The sequence below is a fragment of the Cupressus sempervirens genome, chromosome 4 (assembly GCF_028749045.1).
Source record: "Cupressus sempervirens isolate cs-2001-9-10 chromosome 4, ASM2874904v1, whole genome shotgun sequence".
In the NCBI taxonomy this organism is placed as follows: Eukaryota; Viridiplantae; Streptophyta; class Pinopsida; order Cupressales; family Cupressaceae; genus Cupressus; species Cupressus sempervirens.
In genome coordinates, this window is record NC_143121.1 from 495,969,210 (window position 1) to 495,993,581 (window position 24,372).

The following is a 24,372-nucleotide window of genomic DNA, read 5'->3' on the forward strand; positions in this document are numbered from 1 at the left end:
CAATCACATTTTTGTCCTTAGGTCTAGGAACTAATTCCCATGTGTCATTTTTAATTATCTACTAGAGTTCTTCCTCTATTTCTCTTATCTAATGATCATCTTTGATTGCTCCATTTGTGCTTCTTGTTTCTACTTGAGATATCAGACATAGTTCTTCATTAATTATGCTCCTTGTCATTACTACCTTTTCTTTACTTGCTATTATCTGATCAACAGGATGATTTCTTATCATCTTCCTATTTGGGGTAGGAGTTGCTACTTCAACTCTTATTTTAGGCATTGTGCTCTTTTCTTCTCTTACATCTTCAATTTACACATTATTCTACAAGTCATTGTTAGTCTTGAGAAATAACTCATCACTTCTATTAGTCATTCCAAAGTAATCATCTCCACTAGAGTTATAATCCATTATCTTTTCCTTGGTACTAAACTTTTCATCAATTTTAACATTTGCACACTCTACTATAGTTTTTGTTCTATAGTTAAAACATTTGTAAGCTTTACTTTTTAATGAATAGCCAAGAAACATACCTTCATCACTCCTTGGATCAAACTTACTGATATCATCATCTCTTTTGATGTAACATTTGCTTCCAAATATCCTAAAGTACTTGACTGATGGTGAATGACCAAACCATAGCTCATAAGGTGTTTTGTCCATACCTTTCCTAATCTGCACTTTGTTCAATGTGTATAATGTTGTATTGACTACTTCTCTCCAAAAAATCTTTGGTACATCATTCTCAAATAACATAGCCCTTGCTGCTTCAACAATTGATTTGTTTCTTCTTTCAGCAATCCCATTCTGCTCAGGCATATGGGGTGAAGATAGTTGTCTCTTGATACCATGCTGTTCATAATAGATATTGAATTCTCTAGAGGTGAATTCTCCTCCTCTATATGATCTTAAGCTCTTGATTTTAACTCCAGATCCATTCTCAACTTTGTTCTTAAATATCTTGAATTTCTTAAATGCTTTTGATTTTTCTTTAAGAAAAGCTATCCACATCATTCTAGTGAAATCATCAACACAAATCATAAATTACCTTTCTCCATAGTATCCTCCGGTTCTTGTAGGACCACTCAAATCAGTTCTAGCTTTTGTGTAGTACAAAACTACTTGCCAAGAAATGAGACTCTTTTCTTCTTACCCAAGATACATTCCTTACAAATAATGTTAGCGGGTTTAGTGATCTTGGGTAAGTCTCTTATAGCAAATGTATTATTGGCCTTCACAATGTTATCAAAGTTAATGTGACAATATCTTCTATGTCATAACTAACTGTTGTCAATCTTAGCTACCAAACATGTTATTTCAGTGGAATTTAACTAAAATACATTACCTTTGGTTCTTGTGCTAGTACCAAGTAGTTTTCCTTCCTTATTTTGGATAATGCATGTGTTATTACCAAACTGCAATTGGTAACCTTTGTCCATAAGCTGTCTAACACTCAATAGGTTATGCTTTAGTTCATCAACAAAGTAAAAATAATTAGTGTATGTTTTACCATCTAGTATGATAGATCCAATTCTTGTAATATGATAGGCTACATTGTTCCCTACTTTGACAATTCCTCCATTATGGCTTCTGAATTTGACAAACTTGCTCATATCACTAGTCATGTGATGTAACAACCACTATCAATGATCCAATCTTCTTTTCAACTTGTGAGATCAGCACACTTTCTTCTTTGATCTCTTTGTCAAGATCATCCTCCTTTATATTATGAATCCCAAATCATCTTCACTCTTACTTTGATCAGATTCTTCTTCTTCTTCTTCATTGACATATAAACAATTTTTAGATCTTCTAGGTTTGAACTTTCCCTTATACTTTCTTTCTCTCTTAGGACACTTAGATGCATAATGACCATATTCATTACATGTCCAACATTTAAAGATATTATTACCATCTTTTTCTCTTTCCAGAAGAAGAGCCACTCCTTCCTGGATCTTTTCCTCAATAGATTTACTACTGCTATCAATATCTCCCTATGATTTTGTGTTCTTTGCTAAACCAATTTTGATATTTAGTGCACTAAATGCTATCTCAACCTTTGCTAATTCTTTGGATTGTTTCAAATCAAATTCTTTAGCTTCCAATCTACCAAGCAATGTTTCTTTGGTGAAATTAGTGGTACAAGGTAACATTACCCAAATTGTTTGTGTTATTGTCTTGAAAGGTGGTGTTAGACTTTTCAAGATCTTCCATATAACCTCATCATTAGACTTCTTTCCACCAAGAGATGTGATTCCTGCAACAATTTTAGGTATTCTGCCAATATAGGTTCTTATAGATTCATCTTCCATGATCTTAGCATCTTGGAATGCAAAATACAGATTTTGTAATCTAACCCTTTTTGCATGTGTATCACCCTCATAATTAGCTTCTAAGGTTTTCCAAATTTCATGAGATGTTTTGAGTTGTTTTACCTAGCTATACTCACTTTTAGGTAGTGTAGACAATATTGCTTCTCTTGCCCTTATGTTGCACATGAATACTTCTCTTTTTTCCTTAGTACAACTTTCAAGATTGTCTTCTTCTACAATGTTTTTAGATGCCTTGGTTACAAGCCAATATCCTGGACCCATGCACAGGAGATGAGTCTTCATTTATCCTTCCAGTTGTCATAGTTAGTGCCATCAAATCTAGGACTTTCCTTCTTTAAACAATTCCTAATTATTTAACCAAAGTAAATATCAATCATAAAGAAATGCGTATACACAATTACACCAGATATGTTGACTAGGGAACCCCTTAATCAGAGGGAAAACCCTGGTGGGAATGATGACCACAAAATAATATACTAATATGAATATTCCTTTTTAGAGAGTGGACCCTATTAGGTGTCTATTACAAAACTTAGTACAAAGAGTCCCTGTTAGGAGACTTTGAATCCTTGTTAGGAGATCACAATGCTGTTAGGAGTTGTAGAAGGAAGCTAAACCTACTATCCGAACAGCTTCAGGATTAGATCAATGAACCCACTATCTAATTGATCTTGGTACTATTCCTTTCAAAATAATAGATGTGAGACAATCTTTTGCTTCTTCCTCTATCTAGTACGTCAGACTTCTTCACCTTCAAATCATGCAATCAGATCTAGAACTCTGAACCCACCGACAGTAACCCTTTAGGTCATGCATTAGTAGATTACTCTACTCCTCTACTTTACAATTTACAAGTCTTCTCTACTCCTTGATTTCAATGATGATATCTAAAACTCAAAAAATATCTTTCTTTTATTCCACACTTCAACATTAGTTCCTTAAGTTAGCTCCATACTTTATTATAAGAAATACACATTTAATTAATGTTGTCATCTCACAGTTATACACAAACTTTCACACATGTGACTTCAGTACCTACGCATTCACTGACATTATCAATGGTCAGTATATTTCCTCTAGTTCACTGCGCAACCCTTCATTCCAAATACAATGTGCTATATCAATCATACAATAGAAACTATTTTCGAATGCTTTGTTTCCTTTCAATTCTCTATAAATCATCAATATCTTCCATACACTATCAATTTAGATTCTACGCACTTGCCCACATGTTAAATACATGCTATAGTATATGCTGGTAACTGCACATAAGTAGATACGTAATGTGATGTCCTTAATACACAAATCTTAGTCTGCTGCTTTGTCAGTCTTTTAGAAACTCATTACTATGTTGTCACCAATGACAAACACAATCATAACATTATTTTTCAATGCTCCCCCATAGCATTAGCATTCATACTAACACTAGAGAGTGATGGAGATGATGAAGAAGATGAATCTAGAGGAAAAGAGTTAGTGGTTGCTGAGCTTCAGGCACCTAAAGGAAAGAAAGTTTTTATTTTTTGATCCAAAGGTCAAGAGGAGTTTGGAAAAAGTGGTTAAACCACCCTCCTCTACACCTCAAAGAAGAGTGATGAGACAAAGATCAAGGAAGACATCTCCCACAATTTCCAAGTCAAAGAAAGAAACATCAAAGATTACCAAGAACACAAAGGGAAAGTCTCCCAAGAAGAGGAAACCAAAGGTAAAAGAGACTGAGCAAGGTCAAAAGAAGAGGCCAATGAGGAGGCTTATTGTGAATCCTAATGATGAAGAACAAGATGATGGAGGAGAGAGGATAAAATTTGATGATTTGAGTAAATTTCAAATTGTGCGAAGGCAACCTCCTCAAGACATAGAAAATGAATTTGAAAATATTAGAAGTTCAATAGGCCTTACTAGATTTAAGTGTGTTAAATAAGATTCTTAAAATAAAGGAGATAAAAGGTTTTACAAGTAGTTTAGGCTATGATGGTTAACTTTGAGTACACACTTGTAGAATTTGATAAAGAATTGCTCGAGTAATTGTATAATAAAATAGATTCAAAATAGAAATGGGCATTATGCACAGAGAGACAAATAAGGGAAATAACTCTAGCCCAAACAATGCTAGATTTAGGAAATACTCATATGTCTATAGCCCTAAGTGATTTGCAAATAAATTTGTACCAAAAACTAGAGAATACAAAATTTTGAGAAATAGAATTGAGGAAGTAGAACAAGAGAGCAAGTTGGTGTGGAAGAAGGTATTTGGATTCATGTCACCAACAATAGAAGAAGAAAAAGAAGATGAGAAATTTGAGTTGGATAATACAGAGGATATGTATAATAATGTAGAATAGTTGGTAGAGATAGTGGAGAAGATGACTCAAGACAAGGGAAAGCAAATAGAGACAATCATCATTGAGGATGAAACCCTTGACAATACATTGCCCAATGTGATTGCAGTGTCAACCAAGCTAGAAAAGATAATGTTTCACAAGTCATAACAAGGAGAGAAAGCTCCAAAATCTACCAAAGATATGTTAGAAATAGATAATACCAAGAGAGGGGAGGGGGTGAATCAATATTTTCAAACTTTTTTCCCACAACTGATTATTATTAATTACTTTACCACATGCATAAGAAAGTAAACCAATAATGCTAAATAATAAGAGAGATTATAACACCATATTTTGTTAACTAGGGAAACCCTACCCAAGGGAAAACTTGGGTGGAGATGAAACCCACTAGATGATTCACTATATAAAGAATCTGATTAAGGATATTGACCCTGTAAGGAGTATATGAAGAATGTATAGTGTCTTGAGTCCCTATTAGGAGACTAGGCCTTGTTAAAAGCCTCAACCCTATTAGGAGTTGGTGGATCATATACAAATGTGTGCAAGAAGAGCCCACTACCCTAACATGCAACTATACAATGAGATCTTTAGGAAATAAGTATACATACAATTATGAGATACTTGCTATACTTCACAAATCTTCTGATTGACAATTCTTCATACAAGAGTGACTACACAAAACTTAATCTACATCATATCTAACATAACAATGCTTCACATCATATATCACAATGTTGCATTCACTTGTTATTCATATTTCACAAGATCATATGAACTTTGCAATCACTAATCACACATCATTATCATCATATATTTTCTCTCTTAACTTCACAAATGAAGTTCTTTAATTATACCAACATATTGATAAATTATTCCTTAGTCAATTCACATAATCATCATTAGAATCAAATCATAAAGAAATAATAATTAAAATATTAAATCAAGTCATTTAACACAATTTTCTAACATGCTCTATTCCATGCTGAGTCATCACTACGTTACTAATTCCTTCATAACTAAAACTTGGTTTATTGTATGGACATGCACATTGGTATACATCACCACTATGCTGTCTTGCATCTTTGGTTAACTACACAAGAGAATATTCCAATAGAATATTCTTTTATCATCAAAACTGTTATGTTGTTGTAACACTTTCTAACACTTAGACAATTTTCTTTATAGATGAACAAGACTGATCTGCAAAACAAATATGTTTCCATAAATGACAACCATAACTTACCTTATCTAATTGATTGGAAATATTGCCAACAATCTCCCCCTTTGGCATTGATGGAAATATTTTAGGAAAATTGGCTAAGTCCCAAACATGCTGTCATACCGATCAAAACAAATAACCATAAAACATTTGTATTCATGTTATGAAAGAGGTTACATCCCTTATAACTTCCTATTACAATTTATTGCTACCCCTTACAATTATAATTAATTACAATTTTTCTTATATCTCCCCCTTTGATAGTATCAAAAAGAGACTATCAAAATTTGGTAGTTGCATCAAAACTTGGAAAATCAATCACTGAAGTTGGTTTTTAACTGCGCAAAATGTTTCTTCCAACTTTCTTTCAGTGCATCAGATACACTAATAAGGGCACATAGAGCATATGTTGCCAACTCTGTTGTGTTCAAGTCTATAGCCACAAGCTTGTCATAAGAAGATTTTGCTGATAAACATTCCTCCAATTGGTTCTCTAGCAATGTTATTTGTGGGAACAAGAATTCTCTCAAGAGAGTGAATCTCTTTAGAGCTTTCTCCTTTTTAGCTTGCAAGTCCCTGATGCTAACATGAAGTATCTGTATTGAAGGATCAATGGTATCCATCTTTTGATTTTGCTACAAAAAGTTGTCAGTGACTGCTTGAAGCTCAGTTACCTTTCCTTTGATCTAATCATCAAATTCTTGAAGATAATTATATGCCAAGTTGCACTTAGCATAAGCCTATTTTTCCTTCCTCTACACACTATCTCAATGCTTTAATACATATATTCAAAGTTTCTATATCATTTCTCATATAGCACATGGTATTCAGAAGTTTACCATCATGCTCTATTTGTGCTTGAATTGTAGCCACATTTGTGAGTGTTGTGAACTCATCATCAAAAGCTTTTCACAAAATTGTTGCGCATTGTTGAATATCTACAGGGGTGTCAACAGGGCTTACTAATTTCTCTATTCTGTTCAAAACTAAGGTCAAAGTCTTCTCAATTGACTTGACTGATTTTTTCTTCTCAAGAATTTTACTCAAAGAAGATAGGAGACTTTGTGCTTCATCTTCATCATCTAATTGTGCTACAACTACTGCTTGAGTAGGTGGCGTGGATGGTGCTACTGCTACTAGTGTCAAGGATACATTTGTAGTAGCTACTTCACTGCTAGAATCAATTCTCTTTAAAGAAAGTGCTTCTTCTTCCTTTAGTTCCTAATCCTTTTCTTCTACTTCATCTGATGAGCTGTTGTAATCTACAATATTGCCAATAATGCTAGTAACAAAATCCTTGAATGGATCCTCTATTTTTTCAACTATCACCTTCATGTTATCTATTTGCATAGATTCATTGCCAATAGTAATATGTGGTGAAGAACTTGGTGTAGCTACTATTTCAAAATTGTGAGGTGGACTGTATGCTATAGGACTAGCTTCCTTTGTCTACTCACACTCCTTAGGTGTCTGGCTTGCCTCCTTTGGTTGCACACTTTCTTTGGGTATCTGGCTTACCTTCTCTATCTACACACTTTGTCTAGGCATCTGGCTTGCCTCCTTTACTTGCATACTTATCTTAGTCATAGTAGACATGTATGAAACTATAGCCTCTTGAGTTTCCTTATTAACTTCATAATTTCCTCCAGTGAGGAGAATAGATCTCTTCTTATGTCTCAGCAATGGTGCTATACCTTTCAAAATTTCTATTATTTCTTCCTCGCTATTGATAGAACATAACTTTCTTGCCATTTTCATTCTTATTTGTTTTTCTTCTTCTACAACTTTTCTCTTTCTATTTCTCAATCTATTATATAGGTCTTCAGGTATCTGACCTCTTATACTATCAAATCTCTTATCTTTAAGAATCATGTTTCTAACTACAACATTTTCTAGCTATCTCCTATCCATATTATTATACAAATCATAGTATTTATTCAACTGTACAAAATTATTGTCATTAATGATTTGCATGTTTAGATTTTCTACCTTTGGCTTCCATGATTTTCACCCTACTGATGTCTTTGCTTCTTGATCAGCTGGCTCAACTGGTCTATCACCAGTTTCTTCTTCTGATTCAGATGAGCTAATTTGCAAGTTTCTTCTCTTTTTTCTTGGGCCACTTGTAGTCTATTTCATTCTTCTTTTAGGAGGAGTTTTGGCCCTTTCATTCTTTGTAGGCTTCCTTGCTACTGATGTTTCTTCAGACTTCACTAGGTTCCTTGGGGTTTTCTACTACACAACTATTGCATAAGGCACATTAACTCTCTACAAACTTGTTTGAACAATTGTGACCTCTTCAATAGGTCTTGCTACTACAATGGGTGTAGGGGTCAAAAGCTCAGATTGGCCATTGGCCTTCATTTCAATAACTATCCCTTTCACTTCATCAAATTCTTTCCTAGTCATCCCCAATTATTTCAAAGTAGAATCAATTACTTTCTCCACCTTTTTCTTAGAATCCTTCATTATTTGACTAGTTTTAACTTCTCTCATTTTATCACAATATGTCCCCCATCTAGGACATTCAGAATCAACTTCAGAATGAAGGATTATTTGCACATACCCTTCAATCAATTCCTCACTCATCTCATATCCCATAGGTTCAATGAATTTTACCCAAGGAACTATTGCCTCCATATATGTGAAATCTGTCTCAACTATAAAACACAATTCATCTTTATACTTCTCTACTAGCACATGAGGTATCCTATACCTTTTCTTCATTTCAGCTTGGAAGGATTTCATTATTCTGTCAATATCACTATCCTTGACTGCTTTAGGTCTTGAACTATATGCTCAAGTTATTAGCTACATTGCACATTCATTTTCATTCTAGTTTGAGACTGCAAGGAACTTCTTAGTAGCATAGAAAAATATAAGTGTTAATAGGAATTCAAATCTAGAGATTGCACTCCTTGATTTCTTGATTCTAGATATGTTGTCCAACAATTGTGTTCTGATAATATCATGCATGTTAACCTCTCCACCTCTTACTACCAAGTAAGTTGCATGAAGAAATCCTGTAGGTTATTGAATCTATCCTAGATTCATGATTGTACTTATATCCAAAAATCTTGCAAATGAGTCTCACTCCATCATCTTGAATGGTGTTAACTTTCATATTTTTGCCACCAAAATATGTATTGAGATTTTTCTCAACTATCTTGTGCAAACTCTTAGTGTTTACTAGATTGCATCATTCATTTCTCAAACCTATGACTTTGTGAATTAGGTCATCGTCAATACAAATGATAGAATCTCTCAGCCATAGAAAATCATCATGTACAATGCTCAAAATGATCCTTTTCCATTCATTGTTATTGAAATTCGTGTAGAACATATGCTTAACTAGGTTAAGTCATTCTAGGTATATATGTTCAGGTTTCAATGACAAGTCATTATTGCACATCTTCTCCAATTCCTTATGAATCTTTGAGTCACCTATGCTTTCAATTTTATAGTGAATATATCCTCTTATATCTTTGTCATGAAGAACATTTTTTGGAACTTGTAAAAATGCTCCAATAAGGTCATCAAGCAAAGAGACAAGAAATTGTACCTAGGGCTATTGCTTACACTAAAGACTTCCTATCTTGCCATTCTTGAAAGATTATGCTCAATAATTCAGAAAATACCTCAATTTTGTGTACTAGGGTTTTTGGCAACTTTGTGTGATTGTAGGCCTCTTAAATTCTCCAAATCTTGCTTCAATCTCGCACACAAATTTCACGCAAGAAAATGATGTACGCAAGTCAATTTGCATCCTTTAAATCTTTCACAATATCTACTTCACATTAAATGCATGTTTGCCACTAGTTTAGTATACTATGTCTATGCAAAAAAGAGTTTAATCTTCTTATATATCCTTGTCCCAACCTTATCAGCCAATGCATACTTCACTGCAGATTTCTCTCAATGTCTACTACATACTATCAACTATGCAACCCTTGATACTTACTCTAACATCAGTTATCAATAACTAATACTATGTCTTACTGAGAGTGCTCAATTTTGGTAAGAAGAGTCACAAATAATAAGTGACTTCATTGTCTTGTTAGGTACATCTTCTATAACTATATGTGAACATCCTAGTTCCTTTTTCTTAACAAATGATTCCTTTAATTCCTTTGTCTATTCCTTTATTTCCTTCTTCAAACTATCACCATTTCTTCTATCGTTTCTTCTACAATTTTGATTCTTGTTTAGGTCTCTTCTGTCCATTTTGCAAAACTTCGCTATGTATCCAAAGTAATTGCATAGCTAACATATAGGTACATTTATTTTTTATTCATTTAGTTGGTCATTAGGTGCTCTACAATTCCTTGCAATGGGTCCAAGATTGTTGCACCTGTAGCAAATAATTTGTCTTCTTTCTCCACTTTCATTATTGTGAGATCTTCTTCGATTACCTGCACAGTTAATGTTCCTATATATCCTACTATTTTCATTATTGCTATCAAATTTAGGTTTCCTACAATCTATTGCATAATGACCATATCCATGAAAATTATGACAATAAAACTTTGAAAAATGTTTGAAAGACTTACCTTTGCAATCGACTTCAGTCTCTTCAGGTTTATCACACTAGGCAAAAGATTCCTTTTTTTGCTTGTCCATATCTTGATTAGATTCTTTATCATTCTCAGTATGAGTGATATCATTTTTGTCCTTGGGTGTATCATCTATATTTCTTAGATCCTTATTTCTTTGAGGAGAATCAGGTTCTTTTCTCTCAATAGATTTCTTGGTGGATTGACCAAGAAATAATCCAAGTCCAGTCTTATCATAACTGGGTCTTTGTGCACATATTTGTTCTTCAATCTTATCACTGCTGGTATATAATTTTTCAAGTTGCTACTTGGTTTGTACCAACTCACCTTTCACAATGGTGTTGTATTTTTCTAATTCTGCATACTTTAACTTAATAGATTCCAATTTAGATGTTACCTTGTGTAACTAGGATCTCAAATCTACATTTTCAGCTTTCACTTCAAAGTCATTGTTTCCTCCATTTTTCTTAAGACTCAACTTAAGTTCAACTATTTTTAACTCATGTTTTAGGATCTCATTTTCTTTCTTTAAATCTTCAATGTCATCATCACTAGTCTGATTATTAGGTCCTTTCTACTTTAGGTTATCTATTTTGTCCTTTAATTCACTAATATAGGCTTTTACATCCTTGTATATGTCTTTAAGGCCATCTCTTTCATCAATAAGAAGATCAATCTATTCAATTGCTTCTTCAAGATTCTTCTTCAATTGTTCCATATCCATAGGGATCTTATTCAAGTTGTTAAGCCTTTTCTGAATAACTAGGCTCTGATACCAATTGTTAGAAATAGATAATACTAAGAGGGGGGGGGGGGGGGGTGAATCAGTATTTTCAAACTTTTTGCCCACAGTTGATTATTATTAATTACTTTACCACATGCATTAGAAAGTAAACCAATAATGTTGACTAGTATAAGCAACCATACACAAAGAGAGATCATAACACCATTTTTTTTTAACTAGGGAAACCATGGCTAAGGGAAAACCCCAGTGGGGATGAAACCCACTAGATGATTCACTATATAAAGAATCTAGTTAAGGATATTGACCTTGTTAGGAGTCTATGAAGAATGTATAGTGTCTCGAGTCCCTGTTAGGAGACTAGGCCTTGTTAGAAGCCTCAACCTTGTTAGGAGTTGGTGAATCATATACAAATGTGTACAAGTAGACCCCACTACCCTAACATGAAACTATACAATGAAATCTTTAGGAAATAAGTATACATACAATTCTAACATACTTGTATTTTGCAAATCTTCTGATTGAAAATTCTTCATACAAGAGTGACTGTGCACATCTTAATCTGCATCATATCTACCATAACAATGCTTCACATCATATATCATAATGTTGCATTCATTTTTTACTCTTATTTCACAAGATCATATCAACTTCGCAATCACTGATCATACATCATTATCATCATATATTTGTCTCTCTTAACTTTGCCAATGAAGTTCTTTATTTATACCAACATATTGATAAATTCTTCCTTAGTCAGCTCAAAGCATCATTAGAGTTGGCTCATAAAGAAATAATAATTAAAATAATAAATCAAGTTCTTTAACATAATTTTTTGACATGCTTTGTTCTATGCTGAGTCATCACTACGTTACTAATTCTTTCATAACTCGAACTCGATTTATTGTATAGACATGTGCACTGGTATACGTCATCACTATGATGTCTTGTATCTCTGGTTAACTATGCAAGAGAATATTCCAAGAGAATATTTTGTTATCATCAAAACTATTATGTTGTTGTAACACTATCTGACATGTAGACAATTTTCTTTATAGATGAACAAGATTGATCTGCAAAACAAATATGTTGCCATAAATGACAACCATAACTTACCTTATTTGATTGATTGGACATATTGCCTATAAGATACTTTTATTAATACATCAAATCTAGTAATTTCTCAAATCATGGAATATCCAAAGATTGGAAAGCAAGGAACAAAATAATAGGTAATTGTATCAATAACTAAAACACCTATTGTGATGAAGGGTGCTCCACTTAATACCACAAACCATAACATAAATAAAGAAATAATAGAAATTAGCGTCGACAAAAATGGGCCTCTTATTATCATTGCAAATGAAGAATTACATATTGAAATATAATATGATAAACCACATGGGCATTCTCCTTATAATAATTTGCAACACAGAGCTATGAAATATCCCCCAGAGCTATCTTAAACAATGTACATGTGTTTCTTAACTAGAATTTTTTACACTGCCTAGGAAGTTTCTCGACATCAAACCCTATCCCTTGAGACTAACTAACTCTAATTTACATATAGATCAACCTGATACACCTTTGACACTTAATTTGGAAATTTTGGTTGGCCCATCTTTGGAAGGCCATAACTTTTGAACTGTTACTTTGATTGGCTATTATAACCACTACAAAATCCTTTGCTTTTGACCTATTAGGCCTGAGTCATGCAAGCTCTAGTCAACCCCATTTTGGAGCCCATCGAGGGCCTCTAAGGTGTTGATTGGTAAACCTAAAGTTTTTGACCAAAATTGCACACCAAAAATCTGCAATAAATCCATGAATACTCATGCTATGGTAATAGGCATCAGCTGGTAGGCTGATATATCCAAGATGAACATTCACCTTTGGAATTAGGACATTATGAGCTCATCTAACTTACTTACTAAGTAGTAAGCCTTCAAAGATTACAACACTGCAGTATGACAACCCTTATTCAAGAAACAAAAATGAAATATTGTTTTGGGTGATGCAAGATTGCTCTTACACCTAGGATGCTCCTGCATCAAACACCTAGGGTAATTTGAGAAGTGATCCCATCATGTCTCAAGTGTTTAGAAGAAAGTCAAGATGATTAACCTCCTCCTTTTCTAGCCATGATGAATCTTCTACTAGCCTCCCTTTCTATTTGACTAGGTACTCTTCCTTATTTCTGTTCCCTGTACTCCTTCCAACATGACTTTCTAATATCTCCTCAATCTCCTTTATAGCTAGACTAGTTGCTAGAATACTCCATTGCACTTCTAAAACTTCATCTCCATTACCTCCTTCATAATACTCTATCAAATTTGACATGTTAAATATTGGTGAAATATTCAATTTAGTAGGCAACTCCACTTCATAGGATTTTCTAGAATCATGCATTTTCACTATCTTGCATGGTCCAAATTTCTTCATTTCCATCTTATTATATGTACCTATTGGAAAATGCTCCTTTCTCAAATGAACCATGACTTCATCTCTAATATAAAATTCCTTATACCTCCTATTCACATGTGCCTTACCTTTATACTATGTATTCATATTAAGAATGTGCTTCCTCACCTCCTCATGGATATTCTTCAAATGTTTAACAAATTCTTCCACTTTAGCACTACTTATTTATCCTTTATCCAATTGCCTCAATTTAGATGTATTTCTAGGACTTCTATTAGATACAATCTAGAATGGTGATTTTCCAATACTCATGTTGATAGAATTATTATATGTAAATTCTACCTATGCTAAAATTAGATACCAACCTGTTGGCTTATTGCCAACCAAGCATCTCAACGAATCCCCCAAACTCTAATTCACCACCTCTATTTGTCCATATGTTTGTGGATGATGTGATGAACTGAACTTTAAGGCTATCTTTAATTTCTTCAAAAATGAATGCAAAAAATACCCAACAAACTTGGTATCTCGATGAAAAACTATACTCTTTGGTACACCATGTAGTCTTGCCACTTCTTTGAAAAACAACTTTGCCACATGAACATCATCACTAGTCTTCTTGTAGGGAATGAAATGTGCCATTTTAAAAAATTTATCAACCATCATAAATATAGAATCATGCCCTCACTTTGTCCTTCGTACATGAAGAAAAATCCATGTTGCAACTATGGCCAGTAATAATTCTCAGCAACCATAGCAATGGTCTTATCTCTCCCAAAATGTCTAGCTAATCCTCCACTATGATTCTCCTTGATAAAATTCTCTCTCATACAACTTCTAAGAATGTATAACTAACTTCCTTTGAATAACATACCATCTTGGATTATAAAATCCAACCACTTTGTCTTGTCAAGTGTAATAGGTACTGTACAAGTTTCCAAGCTTCACCAAAATTAGGATCCTTTGGATACATATTCTTGAATTCCTTGAACCCAACCACCTTAATCTGCACTTGTGTCAGCAAAATTTGTCTTCTACTAAGAACATCTACAACTAGACTTCCCACTCCTCTATTTCAAAAAAAGTGTATAACTCTACAAAAACTCAACCCACTTCAAATGCCTTTGGTTTAATTTTCCTTGACTATTCAAATATTACAAAGCTTGATGCTTAGTATACAAAAGAAACTCCTTAGGAAGAAGATAGTGTCTCCACTTCTCAATGCTTGAACTACAACATAAAATTAATGATCATAAACAAAATATTTTATTTTAGCATCATTCAACTTTGTACTTAAATAAGCAACATGTCTACCTTCTAGGCTTAAAATGAATCTTGTTGTAGTACCACTAACATTATAATCTACTTGAAAAACTTGTTAAAATATGGAAGTTCTAAAATAGGATGCTCTGTAACTTTCAATTTCAATAGATTAAAAATCTTATTTTCTCCTACATTCCACTTAAATTCTTTCCTATCTCCTTTCATTATTTCAGTCAAGGGTCCACAAACATTGCTAAAACTTGTTAAAATTTACGTAAAAACTAGCCAGTCCATGAAAATATGTTGCCTTAGTTGCACTCCTTGGAGTAGGCCATTCAAGGATAGCCTTCACTTTCTTAGGGTTTATTTTTAGACCTTTTCCTGATACTACAAATCCCAAGTACACTAACTCCTTCACAAAGCTACACTTCTTTAGATTTATCAACTTTCCTTGCTTCAACTTATCAAACACCTTACAAATATGCATCAAATGCTCCTCCAATGTCTTGCTAAAGATCAAAATATCATCAAACTTACCTAGAAACTCCTCACGAGCCTCATAAAAGTGCTCGATGCATTGGTTAGCCTAAAAGGTATGACTAACCACTCATACAATCCTTCCCTTATTTTGAAGGCATTCTTCTACTCATATCCTTCAATGAAGTGAATCTGATGGTACCCACTCTTAGGATCTATCTTTATGAAATATACAGCTCCACTCAAGTGGTCCATAATATCATCCATCCACATAAATAGAAATCTATACTTGATTGTGATATTTTTGATAGCTTGTTAATCTATGCACATCCTCCATTCTCCATTCCTTTTTGGTGCTAATACTAATAGTACAACACATGGACTTAGTTTCTCCCAAACCAACCCCTTCTACAATAACTCATGCACTTATCTATTCAACTTCTTACTTTCTGCTAGTTTCATTTTGTGCATTAACTTTTTTTTAAAACTAGATCTCGGGATCAAGTCCATCTGGTGACTAATCTTCCTCATTGGGGATAACTCATCAAGTACATTATCTGACACTTCATACCTTTAAGAAACTCCTTTCCATCAACAAAACACATTTTGGCAACACTATATACCTTTTCTTATTTCTCCTTCAACAACTTCAACTTATGTTTCACTCCATCCTTTGTCACAATGTGGGTATTTGATCGCCCATCATGTACAACATGTCTATCAAACTACCACAACCTTCCTAATGACATATAAATATGTCCATAGGATTGATATAAAAAAGCATCACATCCTAGTAGCTTCCAATCTTGAACTTCACTAGGTACTGCTCATTGACCATGACCTTGTGATCATCATGCACCCAGGCAATATGGTATGGATGTAGGTGTTTCTACCTCTTGAGATTTAAATTTGTGACCATCTTTTTTAACACTAGATTATCAATACTTTCACCATCAATGATCACATCACAACACTTATCTTCACATTTGTACCTGGTGCAAAATAAACTCCTCCTTTGATCAGGTTCATTTTCTCCATTCAACAAGACTCTCCTATTAACTATATCTTCTCCTATTTTAGCAACTCTGGTCTAGCTTTCTATTCTCTAATCTACCTTTTCTTAGCATTGGGAACATTCAAATGCTCTTTTCCATTCTTCTTTCAAGTGAAAGAATTTTCCACGGTAACCTTCTCTTCTAGATCCTTGTCCTCTATCTCTTCTTCTTTGATATCAATTGTTTTGATCATGGAAATGATTGGAATTGTTTCCTCTCTAGTTTTGACTTCTACTAGCCTCATCCTTCTTCTAATCATCATTTTAGCCTCCATAAGAATGTCTTCCATATCTTCAACCATGACCTTTACCACTATTTTTGTTATCAATTTTTTTTCTCTGCTTCTCCTCAACTCTTAGAGAAAATTGGCATGCCTCCTAAATAATGCTCATTTGAACCATACTCAACTCCTCTTGAATGGTTGACCTTAACCCATTAAGATAACATGAAACTTTCTCCTTATCAACTTCCACATGGTCAGTTCTAATGAGAATATCCATAGAACTCTTCATTATACTCTTGAATAGATCTTCCCACTTGCTTCAACTCTTGCACTTTTTTTAGCAGATCAAGCTCATAATCCACGTGAATGAATTTTTTCTTCAATTTAGCTATCATTCAATCTCATATGGTGATTTTTTTATTTCCTCTTCTAGTTTACTCCAACTAAATCTCTTTCCACTAGATATTTTCATGTCCCTTCAATTTTTCCTTCACAAACTTGACCCTATTAGGATCCTTAATATCTTCATACTCAAAGTATTCCTCCAATTCATTAATCTAATCAATCAACTCCTTTGGGTTAAGATTTTCCCAAAATGTGGGAACCTCAAAATTAGGTTTTTTTTCCAATCTCGGAAATGGCCTTAAAAAGTCTCTCTTTTTCTAGGTTCAAAACTACCTCTACTTCAACATTTTCTTCTTCTTCATCCTCATCCTTGCTTTTATCTCTTATAACAAGATTTATTTCTTTGTGCATTTGTTCTTCCATTGCTTGCATCTTTCTTTGGAGGGCTCTAAAACCCTTAGGTGTAGCACCTACAACTCTTTCACCATGCACTCTTTGTGGAGGCATCTTTGCACTTTTTGTAAAGCCCTAATGAAATCTGCCTCACAATTAGTAATCTATCTATATGCTTACCCCAAACTATGATTGTGGTCCAACAACCTCACAGTTAGTGATATGTATACACACTTAAGAACTCCTTCTCTAATACCACTTGATGAAGGGTGCTCCCCTTAATACCAAAAACACAAAATAGAGAAAAGAAATAATAATAATTGGTAACGACAAAATATGGGCTTGTTATTATTGCCGCAAGTGTGGAATTACAAAATTTTGAAATACAATGTGCAAATCCACATGGGCACCTTCCTTATAATAATTTCCAATACAGAGCTATGAACTATCACCTAGAGTTGTATTAGATAATGTACATACATCTCTTAAATAGGCATTTTTACACCACCTAAGAAGTTTCTAGACATCAAACGCTAACCCTTGAGATCGACTAACTCTAAAATTACATATAGAGTTGGCTTGATACACCTTTACCACTTATTTTGGAAATTTTGTTTGGCTCAACTTTGGAAGCTCATAACTTTAAAATTGTTGCTCCAATTGGCTATTATAACCACTTTTTAGAATCCTCAACTTTAGATATATAGGGAAAAACTCACGTAAGCTCTAATTGACCCCATTTTGGAGCCCAACCAAGGCCTCTAAGGTCTTCAATAGTGAGCCCAAAGTTTTTATACCAAAATTGCACACCAAAAATATTTAATAAATCCATGAATACTCATGATATGGCATTGTGCCTCAACTAGTAGATTGATATATCCAAGATGAACACCCACCTCTAAAATTAGGATATTCTGAACTTGTATGACTAACTTACTAAGTAGCAAGCCTTCATAGATAACAACTCTACACTATGACAACCATTATTCAAAAAAAAAAAGGAAATAGTTTTTTGGGTGATGCAAGATTGCTCTTACACCCATGATGCTCTTGCATCATATTATTACTATTAACTTTAATAAAAATTACAAAAAATGCAACAAAAGACTTTAGTCATAGATGCTGAGGAATAGAGTGAATTGACAGTTGAAGAAAAGAGAAGTGAAGAGCCTACTAAGGTAGATCAAACTATAGAGGGTCAGACTGATGGGATGAATACACAAGTAGGTAATTCTACTATTGGTAAGATTCAAGCACCAATCTTAGGACCTCTTATAGAGGGAATCAAGGAGATAAAGACAACAAATGTTGCAATGACCAAGGAAGAGAGTGGAATGAGTGTAGAACCTTCTACACAATTTGAAGCTAAGATAAGTGGTACACCTAAATAACATGTGATTGTAACTCAGAAGGACTCAACTACAACATGCATTGATGTTAGTGGATCTCAAGAGCCATAGGGACCGAGTGTTTATGTTTCATCACACTCACTTTAGCTAGAACTACCAAGCATCAACACACTGAAGAAGAAAATGCTAAAGAAGAAGGCAAGGTCCCTTGGAGAGCCTATGGCAAACATTGGATGAAGGAAAGTCAAAAAATTCATAGTCTCAAAATCTCTCAAATTTAGCATTCATACAAATAACTTTGGAAATTGAACCAAGTGCAACTTGAATGGGTGAAAAAGGAGCTCATCTGCAAAAGTTATGCTTAGTCAAAGGTTTGGTCAAATCGACAAATTGGAGGGCAAAGAAAAAGGTAAAAAAATAAAGTCATAAAAAAGGGTCAATACTAGTATCATTGCAAAGATTTTTTAAAGTGCTTTCCAATGGTGTTTATTTCATCAAAACCTAAGATAAAATGTGGAAGATATTGTAGAATTACTTTTACCTCAGAAAAAGGAGCTCCCTATTTTCAAGTGCCCCAATTTTTGTGGGTCAATATTTCCTAACAAAGTAGCCACAAACTTATTAAAACAAATGTCATTTACCATCCCTAGTTTAAAGGGTTGGATTATGAACCCATAAAATAACAAGCTCTATTCTCCACTATAATTAAGGATATAAATCCTTAAAATATTAAAGCTATTCCTGAGGAGAGCCAAAAATATATTAAAATGATTTATAATTTTTTTAGATAAATTCCAAGAAGGATTTTAGGATCAACTTATAAATCATTCATTCCTTGGAAAGTATATTTTTTTGTAAGATATTATTTTAATGGGGAGATTATTATATAATAATGGGAGATTTGTAACTATTATGGTTTTCACCATAATAGGAAAATAAACTTGTATAAAGGGGGATTAATTTCCCTTAGAAGGTGAATTAGTCCATGGCAAGAAATTAAACTTTAGGAATTAGTCCTTGGGAAAAATAATAGTCTTGGAGAAATTCTGGAGAGAGCATTTTTGTAAAGGAATAACATTTCCTTGTGAGAGGATTTGTAAGCACAAAGCCATTGTGTTTTTTCTTCAAGTGCATAGGAGATATTGTGAAGGCTAGAAGCTTGGATTCCATAGCAAAGTGTTTTTTTTAGAAGAATTAATAAAACAGTCCCCTAGTTGAGAAGCGGACTTGGAGACATAGTCCTGCCCAAATGAACTCCATATCAAATTGTTTGTGTCTCCTTATTCTCTTTCTTATTCTCTCATCCATTATTGTTCTCTTTGATATGCATTAAACACATTATTTAATTAAGTGTTTTAAGCATAAATATTCTTGTAATTTCAATGGTTAAAACACATAGCCACACAATTACTGCCTGGATCGGGAATTAAATTTGTAATTTAAATTAAGTTGTAGAATTGTAGACCCTACTTTATAGATAATTGTATGAAGTTATAGTGCTCCCAAAGTATGACATTGATATCATAACTTACAAGAAAATGCAAAATTTTCAAGATTTATTGGATAGGAAGACCAAAGAAGAAGAATTGAGAAGTGAACATCAATAGAGGCAGGTAGTTCAAGAAATAAAATATATCTTTGTGGATGCATGTGGTATTAAAGATGTTGATGGGCAAGCCCCAATTATAGATAAATTAGTGCATATTGTTGAAAAGATCAATAATGATGATATAGATGGAAATGAGAAGTTATTGCACTGGCTTGAGAAGAAATTTGAGAAGAAAGTTTTGGAGAAAGTGTCAATAGAAAATATCTATAAGAAAAATTAAACTTTCTAATGTTGTAAATAATGTAGGAGTAGTGAAGAACATTCAAATTTTGTATAAGACATTTTGTGATGTACCAAGGTTCACACAAGATATTCAAGGTTTGATTGAGAAAGTGTAGTTAGATTTGAAGTCTACAAGACATTCTTTGAGCATGGGCAAAAGTTCAAGCTCTATTTGGAGATGAGAGCTAAATTAATTTCTATTTAGTCAATGCTAATACCTCATTTGGAGATGATGTAGAGAGAGAGAGTTATCATTTGCAAAGGAGATAGAAAATAGAGATTCACATCTCTCTACTATAGAAAGTCTATTTACCTAGCTTCTTAGAAAGCAATTAAAATTTTGGTTTTGGAATATGTTTGATCAAGTTGGGATAATGCACTTGCAATGGTTATATAGATTTATGAACTATTTTTGGACAAGTATGGCTTGACATCTTCACCCCAATAGCCATGAATGAAAAAAACAAGGAGGAATGTGTATATATGTGGGGGAAATATGTCACAAGATGGATATCAAAGGTATGAATTTGAAAATTTTCTAATGGATACTCATTTTGAAGTTAGAGTATGTAAGTCCAAAGTTATGTTTATATGTTACATATAATAAAGTCTTTTGAAGATCGAGTCATAGTCAAAGGGGAGTATTATTTTAAATTTTAAATGTTATGTTGAATCATGACAAAGTATTTTTTCCACTAATGTAAAAGGAGAAGATTTTTTATCCCTACAATTTGTTATCTATTAGTGTCAAAAACTTGTCATTTATTTGGTAGAGTTGGTCAGTCATTACTGCAACTGAACCATCTAATAAAGGCCAAGCAATATATTTAGACTTGTTTATATTTCAGTTTGAGCTAAGCAATTAGTATTGCCTAGAAATTCAATGATCATCAAGTACTCCTATACACACCAACCTATATAGAGTTAGTTGATGCCAATTTATACAATGAATGCCGAGTATTCTAAAGTTGAGTGACAACATGAAGATTAGTCATGATTGAAAATTGGAGTGTTCATATGCTGAGTAAGCCAATATTGACATAGTTTGGAATTGCACAAGAACTGAGGTAAACTATTTTTGGCTAACTTAATGCATGTTTTAATGATTGAGTTATTTAAGGTGATGATTACATATTTTGACATAGATAATTTATCCCTTTGTAAGGTGATTAACCAATCAAAGAAATTGAAGGTTTAAGTGGCAAAAGGGAGAAATATGGATCTTTGATCTTGATCTAGAACCTTCTCTACTTGGTTATAAAAGAAGGATCCAAACCCTATTTTCTATATGATGAGTGTATATGCATCAGAAGAAAAGTTTGGATGCCTGAAGCAAAGTTCTGAAAGAGAACTAGATAGAGTGATTGAGTAGAGTAGTGAAGTGTAGAACAAAGTTATATTAGATTAGAGAAAGGAATAGACATTGGAAAGAGGAGATTCGTTACAAATATTAGTGTTCTAACTGAAGAATCAGGTATTGATACATTCTAGAAAAGTGAATCAAGGTAAATATTTTAATAGAGTGGTCTTAACAGGCCTATGTAAATCTCCTAACAAAGTACTTACTGTTCTATAAGATTTAAATCCTTTAATCAAGGTAGAATGAATAAGTCTTTTATTTCTTAATAGGGTAGGCCCCTCATAGGATAGATCACAAGAAGTGATTAAAATTATAGCCCTAATAGGAAAACTTTATTGCTGCAGTAGTGAAGATTTGTGGGTGTCATCCCAATCCCAAATTTACCTTCACATTGGAGGGTTTTTGGGTTACCAAATATTTATGTTATGTGTTTATCTTTTATTTTTTTGTTTATGGTTTTGATAAGTAGACTAGATCTGATACATCATTGTAATATATGTTTATATGATTTACAATATTGTTGAGATATGTAATCAACTAAAAATGGTCATCTAGACTATGATCCCCCTTTCTAGTATTTTTCTATAATTTATCTAATGGTTATTTTTTATCAAATCCTCAAAAATCTATTCATTCAATTATAATGGTATGACCACTTTATCCTAAGTGTATATATAATTAAAAGAATATGTCCCCCTTTTAATTAAATAAAATCCCCACTTCCCACTTATCCTAAGTGTGTACACATAAAGCATTATTCCTATTTTAGAAATAAAAGAAAAGACATTTTTGTCTACACATGAATGCACATTTTTCTATGTAAGAGGAATCTTCTACTCTTAAAATAAATTTAATTCTCCTCCACACATTTCAAACCCTCTCAAAAGTCAACCATTAATTGTGATTGGTTGAAATGCTTGTGCACATGGATCACTCCCACTTTCAAACTCCACCCTTGATTACATTCATCTTGCCTCTTAATCTTTATCGTCTATTTTTCTTTAAAAGGGAGGGCTTTCTCCTCATTAAAAAAATCTTAGTCTCTCATGCTATTGTTATGCTGCAAATTTTCTTGGTGATTATGGAGACTTGGAGCATTCTTGCATTTTTGCATTTTAGCTTAGCCCTCATTCTACTTACATTATGGCATACTTTTTAGCTTAGTTTTATTTATACTTTAGCTTAGTTCTTTTTGTCAGCTTGCATTCCATTTAGAATAGTTTTCATTTGCATTGAATTTTATTCTAGATTCTTGGATATTGGCACTCTTGCCTCTACTCTTTGAATCTCTTGTTTTATGGTGCACCTTGCAAGGGTTGCATAGTTTGGTTCATTTGAGAGCCACCATCTCATAGCCTTTGCACATCATAGATAGAGAGCTATAAGCCAGCTCTTGAGACTCCCTCTTCCATGGGTTCTCTCAAGAATAATGGTTTATAGAAGTGTGACACTTTTATGCCCGCATTTTTGGCACCCACCGTGGGGCTTGAATCAAGTTTCTAGCTCCATTTGTTTTCCTTTCTCATTTCTGATTTTTTTATAGTAGCATATTGAATCTAATCAATTGGTTTTGTATAGTTCTCACTTCGGTTTTAAGGCTAACCCATATGCAGATTGGATTGAAGGCTAAAAATCTAGTTTGTTTGAAGATTTGATCATATCTCCTAAACCACTTGGATTTTGATTTTGAATCTTTTTTTTGCAGGTTACCTATGTGTCCAAGATGTCTTAGTTTGATTTTTAGATCATTTTGACTTGATTTGCATTAGTTATGAATTTTTATTTATTTATCATAAATGTCATTTCTGGTCACAAATCAGTGACTTTTTCCAAAAAAATTACATTTTTAAAAAACTCTTTAAATTCTAGTGTGGGTCCATTCTTTTTAGTTTGAATTTATAGGTCATATTAGGGCCCAAAAACTCAATTTGATAAATCTAGTTTGTTTTGACAAAATTGGTCCCTAGGGCACAAATGAAGAGATTTTTTTAGATTTCTTGCATTTTTGGAAAGATCTCTAGTTTTTAGTAGGGGTCAATTCTTTGTACTTCTATTTTTGGATCTAAATTAATAGAAAACAAGTCCAATCTTGTTGACTAGGTCAAAAGAAAAGAGTAAAATTGAGAGCATTTGTGATTAGCTTGCACTTTCTTTGCATACACTTGGTTGGAAGATGACTTGGATTTTTGAGGCAACTAAACACTTTTCTTTGTAGGTCTTACTTGGTTTTTATGCCCTAACCTTGGTTTCTTTGTAGGGAGTTTCTCATTTTCATTGCTAAAAAAGAACACATGTTAAAGCTTCAAATGTACAAGGGCTATTGACGATTGTTTGCAGGGCTGCCCAAAGCATAAAAACCAATCTTTTTTGTATTTATTTTATTCCATGTGTGGCATTCTACTAGTTTCTTTCATTTATTAGGCACATGAAACTTTTAATTGAGATTATTTGGTGATAGGAAAGTATGC